The sequence below is a fragment of the Coregonus lavaretus genome (genome assembly GCF_964263955.1).
Source record: "Coregonus lavaretus genome assembly, chromosome: 6".
Classification (NCBI taxonomy): Eukaryota; Metazoa; Chordata; class Actinopteri; order Salmoniformes; family Salmonidae; genus Coregonus; species Coregonus lavaretus.
Genome location: NC_139993.1, coordinates 59629982 through 59642519, shown reverse-complemented (window position 1 = coordinate 59642519; position 12538 = coordinate 59629982).

Genomic DNA, 12538 nt, shown 5'->3' with positions numbered 1-12538 from the left:
GCCTTCTGATTGGAGCAGCGGGTTTTGGGAGTCCTGCCTGGGATGGGGCCCTGTGCATTAAAACATAGCAGTAGGCTATACTTGAATTATACAAGACATGTATGGAGAAACACATTTGTTTCATATTGAAATAGTAGGCCTACATGGAAAAAGTACTGTGGCCAACAGAAAGAAAAGGAATTGATACCACAATAGTATGTATACATGTAGGCTACAAGCAGCTTATGAATGCCTTGTGAGCAGTAAGACTATCATAACATGTTTTCATTGTCATTGGATCCTTTGTAAACTAACAATGTAGACTATTGTTTCGAAATATGTTTTTTTTAAACTGTAATTTCAACTTCATGTAGGCATAACTGCGGGAAGTAGGAGTGCTGGAAGTGCTCCAGCATCCCCTGATAAATTGCAATAATTTTGCCAAAATTAAATAAAAAATAATTTTTCCAAAAATTATTTTACTCCTGTCTGAACATAGATAAATAAAATCATTCAAAACACTTCACCAGAGAGCATAATTTAGCCACAGCGGATCAATAGCTTCAAAAAAAATAGCTGTGGATTCAGTTTTATCATATGCACTTAGCCTCCAGTTGGGAAGGCCACAATTTGGGCAGCACACATGCCAAATATATAACAGATTGTTGCTGTGGCCATAGACATACAGTATAATCCACATAAGTGTTTTGGAAGCTCTAACCCTGGCAATTTGACTGTTAAACTCATGGGTACACTAGCAATGGCTGTCAGTCCTGACTTGAATGGGAACTGCTATCTATGGATTATAAAGCATTTCTATGGTTGGTTGTGGCTGTCAGTTTGCCTTTCAAAATGCAATTGCAAGAACGTACAGTTTAGGAAGGAAATGCCTACTGCTGAAAAGAGAAGACTGATCTGTCTGTAGAAGAAAAGAAAAAATCTCAACAACCTTTGAGTAATTCTGAGCAAACAGCACTGTTTTTCAAAGTAGTTTATCTTGAGATTGGTTATTGGCACAAGCACATTGTCCATCACCGGTGAATAGCCCAGGCTTCATCTTCATCATTGGGTGAGTCAGTGCCACTGGAAAGTTTATTTAGTAGCCTACTGTAGCGTATACTATTTATCTATACATTCCTCCTAATATTATACAATCTGTCTCTTCATTGGCCTCCCAGCAAGCCAGAACATTAGCTAAGATTTCCATTAAGTTCTAATTAGGATGATAACATCAGAAAAACATTCAAATATTTTTTTGGGGGACAACAAAATATATTTTTTAGAATGTTTTAAATGAATTAACCTTGGAATGTTCTCCTAACATTCACTAAAATGTTGTGCACAACATCTGTAACAACCACCAAAGAACATTCCCCAAACGTTCTCATTAGGTTTCCAGGTAATGTAATAACACAATGTACCAGTAATGTTTTCCCAGCAAACCAAAATTGGTTTTGTGCAAGTTCCCAGAACATTGACGCTTGATATATAATTATTATAATTATAATTATATATGGTCCCCCATCTTATTTTTCATGATCTCAAAAGCAAAAGTGATCAGAGATTCATAGTCTTGAGTACCTTGTAAATATGGGCCCAGACGTACACAGCATATAAAGAGGATGGGTAAAGTGATGGTGAGTAACCCAGTTACCAGTATATCCCTGGGTTAGTTCCGTTTAAGAAGACTTAAAAGGAAGAATGGAATTCCTGATTGACCATACTGCCATGACTATATACTGACAAAAGAAGCTGCAAGAGAGCTTCCCTGGAGGTGTAGAGGATAGAAGACTTGGCTTGGGAACCAAACATTGCAGGTTCAAACCTCACACGTGCAGATTGTCGACATATAAAGTGTGAAAAATATGGTTGTGTTTATATGATTAAACGCTGTTCAAATGTCCTATGAATGAAATCATATACCATGTGTTTCTAGATCAACTCCAACACAGTCCTGGAGAGGAACATAATGGGCTGTATTCCAATCTGCTGTGTTGTGCTTTAAGGAGCTACAAATTTGTATGCTGAGAATGTTGTGGTAATATTAGCTAAAACTTAAATGTTCCTGAAATGTTGTGAGGACCTCCAAAGCAAGGTAAAATGTATATTGCGTGCTCTGGGAACCTTTAAAGAACTTAGACCAGGTGTTCTGTCAACATTCTTACAACATTATAAGAATGTCCTGTGCAACCTAACTTAAACATTGCATGAATGTCATCACAACTGAGCATATTTTGATGTACCCCCACTGTTCTCACAATCTAATTAAAATTCCCCCCATCCACTTCCTCAGCTTGCCAAACAAAGTGGCGGGGTCAGGCTGTAGAAATTACAGAATGTTCCTTAAATGTTTCTTATTCAGACCAATAGGCAATGAAGTGACATACCAATCCTGTTTTATTTTTAGGCTACTTGCTCCACTAACGCCATCTAGAGCTGAAGACAGGAAATACTTAACAATTTGGACTCGTAGCTCTTTATCTATACATTCAATGTTACTATATTTAGCCTACCAGGCCAGTTTAGGGTCATCACAACAGAGCTCTTGGAGTTAACCCCTCACCCCTGTTTGTCAGACACGATCTCCAGCACAGAGACAAGTCTGTCTTTCGGTCTGTCTGTCTGTATATCTATCTGTCTGTCTGCCTGTCTTCCTGTCTGTCTGTCCAGGAAGTGTCAGGCCAACGGCAGTATGTGGGGACAGGTGGTGGTATGTGGGAAGGAAGGTGCCACAGGGCCAGGGAGGGACGTTGTACACATTGTAAGACATGGATAAGTGGCTTAAATTAGAGCCCCGGGGATTTACTGGGGCAGTGGAGTGGCAAGGAAGGGAGGAGGAGAGACTGGAGGAGGGGAGGGAGGGAGGGAGGGGATACTGGAGGAGGGGAGGGAGGGAGGGAGGAGAGACTGGAGGAGTGGGGAGGGAGGGAGGGACTGGAGGAGGGAGGAGGGAGGGAGGAGGGAGGGAGGAGAGACTGGAGGAGGGGGAGGGAGGGAGGGAGGGAGGGAGGGAGGAGAGACTGGAGGAGGGGGAGGGAGGGAGGGAGGGAGGGAGGGAGGGAGGGAGGGAGGGAGGGAGGGAGGGAGGGAGGGAGGGAGGGAGGGAGGGAGGGAGGGAGGGAGGGAGGGAGGAGAGACTGGAGGAGGGGGGAGGGAGGGAGGAAGGGAGGGAGGAGAGACTGAAGGAGGGGGGAGGGAGGGAGGAAGGGAGGAGAGACTGGAGGAGGGGAGGGAGATAGACAACTTGATAAGGCTAATTTCACAGCACAGTGAGCTGCCACGGACAGACAGAGTGTTTCATTAAAATGGTAAAGGAGACCCAGTTACTTGCACAGGCCTAGTCAGTCTTTAGGATACATGTTGTGCAAAGGGCCATCCATAGCCTCAATACATTGACTAGTTGATCTTCAGCTGAACATATTAAAAAAAACTTTTATTGCTGTACAATGTATATTTCACTTAGCCAGAATACAGACTGAAACAAATGTAATTAGTAGATTAACTGTGTCTTCTAACCCCATGTTTAAACAAGGGCTCAATCTATAGCCACACATTCCAGGGATAATTTCCGCTCTGCTTCTACTATCCCAGACTATTCTCCCCACACTGAACCCACAGAACTAAATGAAATCTTGACCTGGGGCTTAACGTGATAGTACAAAGCAGTCTGAGTCAGTCTGAAGCTTTAAGGTAGTTACACATAATGACCCGCTTCCTCTGTGAAGACTGAGGGATTCAGCGGGATATAGTAGGACTATGAGGGATTCTTTAGTTGTGCTACATTTGTTTTCCTCTGCTGCCCCACAGCAAACCTTCACAAGATGCTGTTGAGATGTGCAGTATTGCTACTGGCAATTGTTTATGATATGATATGAATGTTGATTAATGGCACATTAAACAAATGAACATTACAAAAATCCTGATGTGTGGTTTTTCTCAGGCTCTGAGGAGATCACAGATTACCAGCTGGGGTTGGAGATGTCTGCAGATACAGTGGGGGGAAAAAGTATTTAGTCAGCCACCAATTGTGCATGTTCTCCCACTTAAAAAGATGAGAGAGGCCTGTAAATTTCATCATAGGTACACGTCAACTATGACAGACAAAATGAGGGAAAAAAATCCAGAAAATCACATTGTAGGATTTTTTATGAATTTATTTGCAAATTATGGTGGAAAATAAGTATTTGGTCACCTACAAACAAGCAAGATTTCTGGCTCTCACAGACCTGTAACTTCTTCTTTAAGAGGCTCCTCTGTCCTCCATTCGTTACCTGTATTAATGGCACCTGTTTGAACTTGTTATCAGTATAAAAGACACCTGTCCACAACCTCAAACAGTCACACTCCAAACTCCACTATGGCCAAGACCAAAGAGCTGTCAAAGGACACCAGAAACAAAATTGTAGACCTGCACCAGGTTGGGAAGACTGAATCTGCAATAGGTAAGCAGCTTGGTTTGAAGAAATCAACTGTGGGAGCAATTATTAGGAAATGGAAGACATACAAGACCACTGATAATCTCCCTCGATCTGGGGCTCCACGCAAGATCTCACCCTGTGGGGTCAAAATGATCACAAGAACGGTGAGCAAAAATCCCAGAACCACACGGGGGGACCTAGTGAATGACCTGCAGAGAGCTGGGACCAAAGTAACAAAGCCTACCATCAGTAACACACTACGCCGCCAGGGACTCAAATCCTGCAGTGCCAGACGTGTCCCCCTGCTTAAGCCAGTACATGTCCAGGCCCGTCTGAAGTTTGCTAGAGTGCATTTGGATGATCCAGAAGAGGATTGGGAGAATGTCATATGGTCAGATGAAACCAAAATAGAACTTTTTGGTAAAAACTCAACTCGTCGTGTTTGGAGGACAAAGAATGCTGAGTTGCATCCAAAGAACACCATACCTACTGTGAAGCATGGGGGTGGAAACATCATGCTTTGGGGCTGTTTTTCTGCAAAGGGACCAGGACGACTGATCTGTGTAAAGGAAAGAATGAATGGGGCCATGTATCGTGAGATTTTGAGTGAAAACCTCCTTCCATCAGCAAGGGCATTGAAGATGAAATGTGGCTGGGTCTTTCAGCATGACAATGATCCCAAACACACCGCCCGGGCAACGAAGGAGTGGCTTCGTAAGAAGCATTTCAAGGTCCTGGAGTGGCCTAGCAAGTCTCCAGATCTCAACCCCATAGAAAATCTTTGGAGGGAGTTGAAAGTCTGTGTTGCCCAGCGACAGCCCCAAAACATCACTGCTCTAGAGGAGATCTGCATGGAGGAATGGGCCAAAATACCAGCAACAGTGTGTGAAAACCTTGTGAAGACTTACAGAAAACGTTTGACCTGTGTCATTGCCAACAAAGGGTATATAACAAAATACTGAGAAACTTTTGTTATTGACCAAATACTTATTTTCCACCATAATTTGCAAATAAATTCATTAAAAATCCTACAATGTGATTTTCTGGATTTTCTTTTCTCATTTTGTCTGTCATAGTTGACGTGTACCTATGATGAAAATTACAGGCCTCTCTCATCTTTTTAAGTGGGAGAACTTGCACAATTGGTGGCTGACTAAATACTTTTTTTCCCCACTGTAGATGTCTGCTTTTATCTGACGACTGACTGCATGGAGGAAGCAGCGCTTTTCCCACCGACAAGAACTCACTCCTTTTCACACACACCCTAATAGAGAGCAATAAAAAGGATCATAACATTTTCACAAACATATATAGGATTTCATCAAATGCATCTAGACATGGGCAACCAATGCCTATGTATTGACCATGATGGGTCAAAGTCTAATAGGGGTTCCGATGTATGGACACCAGGGGGAGCCAGTTCACCATTTATTCTGCTGACTGCACTGTTCGGACATAATAATAATAATATGCCATTTAGCAGACGCTTTCATCCAAAGCGACTCACAGTCATGTGTGCATACATTTTACGTATGGGTGGTACCGGGGATCGAACCCACTACCCTGGCGTTACAGGCGCCATGCTCCACCAATTGAGCTACAGAGGACCACATAGAACCTCATGGAAAGATTAAAATAAGAGCACAAACCACACAAACCCAGACACATGCATTCAAATAATGTTAGAGCCACTGCCTGTGAACAACCATTTTGCATAATAAACAAACTTTGAAAAATGCAAATGTGCTGTATACACGGCATGACGTAACACCTGCTATGGAAAGCATCCAAGCAGAACAACAACCAGGTATACTATATTCTATATTAAACAAGACAGTGGGTAATTCAAGCAATTTCTTAATTACACAGAGGGAGAGGGAGAGAGAGAGAGAGAGAGAGAGAGAGAGAGAGAGAGAGAGAGAGAGAGAGAGAGAGAGAGAGAGAGAGAGAGAGAGAGAGAACATGTTTATTCCAGACAGCTAAGTTTGTTATTTTCTGACATACTGTAAATGTTTAACAATGACTCCGTGACATGAGGTGAATTTCAGTGCAATTCTTCTGAAGAAATGCTGGATGGTCGTCAAAACTAGGAGAGAGCCAAGAGATGTCAATGTCTCAGCCATTAATACTAATTGTAATTATTTTGCACTATAGCCTATTTATTGCCTTACCTCCATAACTTGCTACATTTGCACACACTGTATATATTTTTTTCTGTTGTATTTTTGACTTTATGTTTTGTTTTACCCCATATGTAACTCTGTGTTGTTGTTTTTATCGCACTGCTTTGCTTTATCTTGGCCAGGTCGCAGTTGTAAATGAGAACTTGTTCTCAACTGGCTTACCTGGTTAAATAAAGGTGAAATAAAAAATAAAAAATTTATAAATCAGTCAATCCACCACATCACTAAGCCATGGCAAGCTATTAGATGCCACTAAAAGGGTTTACCTTATCCTACAGTATAACTTTAACTATCTTGGCTTATTCCAGTTCACTCTCAGTGCTTGTCTTTGGCATACTTCAAGTGGAGACTTTCGCACTTTCTCACTAAGCCATCCTGGACAGAGCCAGGCCTGTGTAAGAGGCAGTCAGACTGGCTCTGGCTCTGGTCTGGTGGTTTGTCATGGTGAGGCGTGCCAGAAGGTGGTTGCATCAGAAAATTGGTGATCCAAACCAAATAAACAAACTCTCCAAGCCTTGGATTGCACAACGTCCCTTTTCATAGGTGATGAACCGTAATGCACATGCAGTTCTAAGTCACACAAATGTTGTTTTAGACACCAAATGTATAGACTACTCGACTGGGGCCAAAAACAGCACAAAAGGGGTGAAGGAATGGAAACCGGAAGAGAAGCAGAGAAAATGAACAATAAGTAGCCTGCTTCCGTCAGGCAAGGCCAAGAAATACTCACCTACTCACAGTCGCCTGCCCTCATGAAAAAGTACTACTGAATTACTACACAAAACCCATTCGTGCAGTAGTGACTATGTTGAGACTTGTAGTGAATGTGTTGTTTCTGCACTACTCAAGATACACAAGTAGAGTACAAATAAAATACAATTTTATTGGTCGCATACACATATTTAGCAGATGTTATTGCAGGTGTAGCAAAATGCTTGTGTTCCTAAAACTCAGGTAGAGATTTGTACTACTTGATGTTGGTAGTAAATACAGTGCATTCAGAAAGTTTTCAGACCCCTTGACCTTTTCCGCATTTTGTTACGTTAAAATCTAAAATTGATTAAATTACTTTTTCTCTCATCAATCTACACACAATACCCCATAATGACAAAGCGAAAACAGGTTTTTAGAAATTTTTGCAAATGTATATAAAAAAATAAAAAAATAAACCTTATTTACATAAGTATTCAGACCCTTTGCTATGAGACTCGAATTTAGCTCAGGTGCACCCTGCTTCCATTGATCATCCTTGAGATGTTTCTACAACTTGATTGGAGTCCACCTGTGGTAAATTCAATTGATTGGACATGATTTGGAAATGCACACACCTGTCTATATAAGGTCCCACAGTTGTCAGAGCAAAAACCAAGCCATGAGGTCAAAGGTGTTGTCTGTAGAGCTCCGAGACAGGATTGTGTGGAGGCACAGATCTGGGGAAGGGTACCAAAACATTTCTGCAGCATTAAAGGTCCCCAAGGACACAGTGGCCTCCATCATTCTTAAATGGAAGAAGTTTGGAACCACCAATACTCTTCCTAGAGCTGGCCGCACGGCCAAACTGAGCAATCGGGGGAGAAGGGCCTTGGTCAAGGAGGTGACCAAGAACCCGATGGTCACTCTGACAGAGCTCCAGAGTTCCTCTATGGAGATGTGAGAACTTCCCAGAAGGACTACCATCTCTGCAGCACTACACCAATCAGGCCTTTATGGTAGAGTGGCCAGACGGAAGCGACTCCTCAGTAAAAGGCACATGACAGCCCGCTTGGAGATTGACAAAAGGCACCTAAAGACTCTTAGACCATGAGAAACAATATTCTCTGGTCTGATGAAACCAATATTGAACTCTTTGGCCTGAATGCCAAGCGTCACGTCTGGAGGAAACCTGGCACCATCCCTACTGTGAAGCATGGTGGTGGAAGCATCATGCTGTGGGAATGTTTTTCAGTGCCAGGGACTGGGAGACTATTCAGGATAGAGGGAAAGATGAACGGAGCAAAGTACAGAGAGATCCTTGATGAAAACCTGCTCCAGAGCGCTCAGGACCTCAGACTGGGGCAAAGGTTCACCTTCCAACAGGACAATGACCCTAAGCACACAGCCAAGACAATGCAGGAGTGGCTTCGGGACAAGTCTCTGAATGTGCTTGAGTTGCCCAGCCAGAGCCTGGACTTGAACCCGATCGAACATCTCTGGAGAGACCTGAAAATAGCTGTGCAGCGACGCTCCCCATACAACCTGACAGTGCTTGAGAGGATCTGCCGAGAAGAATGTGAGAAACTCCCCAAATACAGGAGTGCCAAGCTTGTAGCGTCATACCCAAGAAGACTCAAGACTGTGATCACTGCCAAAGGTGCTTCAACAAAGTGCTGAGTAAAGGGTCTGAATACTTATGTAAATGTCATATAAAAAAAAAAAAATGTTTTAATAAATACATTTATAAAAACCTGTTTTTGCTTTGTCGTTATGGGGTATAGTGTGTAGATTGATGAGGGGAAGAAAAAAAACAATTTAATCCATTTTATAATAAGGCTGTAACGTAACAAAATGTGGAAAAAGTCAAGGGGTCTGAATACTTTCCGAATGCACTGTAAGTAGTCACAACACTACAGCCAGACTACACCGGCTTTTCGCGACCGCAGAAGAAGAAAAAGCAGGAAGAATTTGGATGCTGTTAGCTAGCTACTGTTTTTGACTATCCCGAATGTGATCATCTTCCATCCTTCGTCATCCTGTCTTTCATAGCTCATATGCTGGCACGATGTGTAAGCTTCACTTTCCTCGATGTTTTATGAATACTTTCATGTTGTTGTTTAGCCATTTATATAACTTTTACCAGATCAAAAAGATTGCTAGCCAAAACGGTATTGTGTTTAGCCTAGCTGTTTGCTAGCCCCATTGAAATGTAGCTATGTATCCTCTGTTTTCGTCATGCTAGCTTGAGTCTGTTACAAATCAATCAAGGCAAAGGGTGGCTATTTGAAGAATCTATATATAAAATATATTTTGATTTATTTAACACTTTTTTGGTTACTACATTATTTCATATGGTTATGTCATAGTTTTGATGTCTTCACTATTATTCTACAATGTAAAAAATAGTAAAAATAAAGAAAAACCCTTGAATGAGTAGGTGTGTCCAAAGTTTTGACTGGTAGTGTATGTGTTCCTTAGAGTATTATCTTTCAGTGATGGGGTCATAATATTTTGTAGCTTAAACGGTTCAAAACATAGAGCCACATTTGTAGAAAGAAAACAGAAACAGCTGTTTATTACAACCGCATCTAGCGGCTACCGGAGGTTACTCACAAAACCCCCGTTCAATTTCAATTTCTTTTACATAGATTTTTTTGGGGTTTATTTTTCTCTCCAGCTCTATTGTCAACAAATTCAATAAATATGTCACCTTACAAAAAAAAGCAATTCATACATTCTCATAGATCATCACATACAGTAATATTAACATCCTAGAATATGGGAAGGAAGGGAAGAAGATGTGTGTTTCCTAAGATTGACTCTACATGTTCAAGCATGTACATGAGTACTCACAAATACACATGCACACTACCAGCGGTCCTCATGAGAGCCAGTTTCATCATAGCACTTGATGGTTTTTGCGACAGCACTTTAAGAAACTTTCAAAGTTCTTGACATTTTCCGTACTGACTGACCTTCATGTCTTAAAATAATGATGGACTGTTGTTTCTCTTTGCTTATTTGAGCTGTTCTTGCCATAATATGGACTTGGTCTTTTACCAAATAGGGCTATCTTCTGTATGTTTTAGGAGAGAGGTGTACACCCAAATCATTCTCCCAGCATAATTCTACACCTTGGCATACAGAAGATCTGGAGTTATTAAGGATTTTATCAAGTTGACTAGCTATGTGTCTTTTGGACAAACATTTCAATAAGTTTGTTTTCTGAACTTGTATATTTACATCATTTAGCAGACGCTCTTATGCAGAGCAACTTACAGCAGTGAGTCCATACATTTTTGTACTGGTCCCTCGTGGGAATCGAACCCACAACACTGGCATTGCAAGCGCCATGCTCTACCAACTGAGCCACACAGGCTTATAGTACTATATATTATGCTTAGTATATAGTATGCTTACTTATTTATTGTGTTCTTCATATTTGTTCTTATTTCTCATGTTATTTTTTTCATTTTGATTTTTGCATTGTTGGGTTATTAGAACTTGAAACTTTTCCAATTCAGTAGACTTTGGAGGGTAGATCTTCTCTCCCACACATTTTGAAAAATGTGACCTTATTTGTAAGTAGAGTAGGAAACATTTATTGGATAGATTGAATTCATTTCTGAGTTGTTCAAATGGTCTCATATTGTTGTCATCAAACAAATCCGAGTCCATAAATACCTTTAGCTTCCCATTCTCTATTTACAAAAGGTTTTCAATTTTTCAACAAACCCCTAATTGACCAAAGAAGGGCTCGGGGTGATTGTATTCCAACAAAGCTCAAAGTAACCCCAGTTCTATGAACTAAACACGATTATTTATCTTGCGACCCCATTTTCAAATCAGGTGACCCCATATGGGGCCGCGACCCCTAGTTTTGGAAACGCTGCAGTAGTGAAACAAGATGTCAATAGTGATTTTGAATAGGCAAACAGTAGTAAATGTGTCAGTTTTCAATAGTAATTCAAAAGGGTTTATGTAGGAAATGAAAAAGGATCAGGAGCGATTCAGTAGTGATCAGTAGTGACAACACTACAGTCGTGGTCAAAAGTTTTGAGAATGACGCAAGTATTGGTCTTCACAAAGTTCGCTGCTTAAGTGTTATGAGATATTTTTGTCAGATGTTACTATGGTATACTGAAGTATAATTACAAGCATTCCATAAGTGTCAAAGGCTTTTATTGACAATTACATTCAGTTTATGCAAAGAGTCAATATTTGCAGTGTTGACCCTTCTTTTTCAAGACCTCTGCAATCTGCCCTGGCATGCTGTCAATTAACTTCTGGGCCACATCCTGACTGATGACAGCCCATTCTTGTATAATCAATGCTTGGAGTTTGTCAGAATTTGTGGGTTTTTGTTTGTCCACCTGCCTCTTGAATTTGTCCACCTGCCTCTTGGGGATCGACCATAGTTCTCAATGGGATTAAGGTCTGGGGAGTTTCCTGGCCATGGACCCAAAATGTCGATGTTTTGTTCCCCAAGCCACTTAGTTATCACTTTTACCTTATGGCAAGGTGCTCCATCATGCTGGAAAAGGCATTGGTCATCACCAAACTGTTCTTGGATGGTTGGGAGAAGTTGCTCTCGGAGGATGTGTTGGTACCATTCTTTATTCATGGCTGTGTTCTTAGGCAAAATTGTGAGTGAGCCCACTCCCTTGGCTGAGAAGCGACCCCACACATGAATGGTCTCAGGATGCATGACACAGGACTGATGGTAGCGCTCACCTTGTCTTCTCCGGACAAGGTGTTTTCCGGATGCCCCAAACAATCGGAAAGGGGATTCATCAGAGAAAATGACTTTACCCCAGTCCTCAGCAGTCCAATCCCTGTACCTTTTGCAGAATATCAGTCTGTCCCTGATGTTTTTCCTGGAGAGAAGTGGCTTCTTTGCTGCCCTTCTTGACACCAGGCCATCCTCCAAAAGTCTTCGCCTCACTGTGCGTGCAGATGCACTCACACCTGCCTGCTGCCATTCCTGAGCTCCTTGAAGTTCTTGATGATCCGATAAATGGTTGATTTAGGTGCAATCTTACTAGCAGCAATATCCTTGCCTTTGAAGCCCTTTTTGTGCAAAGCAATGATGACGGCACGTGTTTCCTTGCAGGTAACCATGGTTAACCGAGGAAGAACAATGATTTCTAACACCACCCTCCTTTTAAAGCTTCCAGTCTGTTATTCTAACTCAATCAGCATGACAGAGTGATCTCCAGCCTTGTCCTCGTCAACACTCTCACCTGTGTTAACGAGAGAATCACT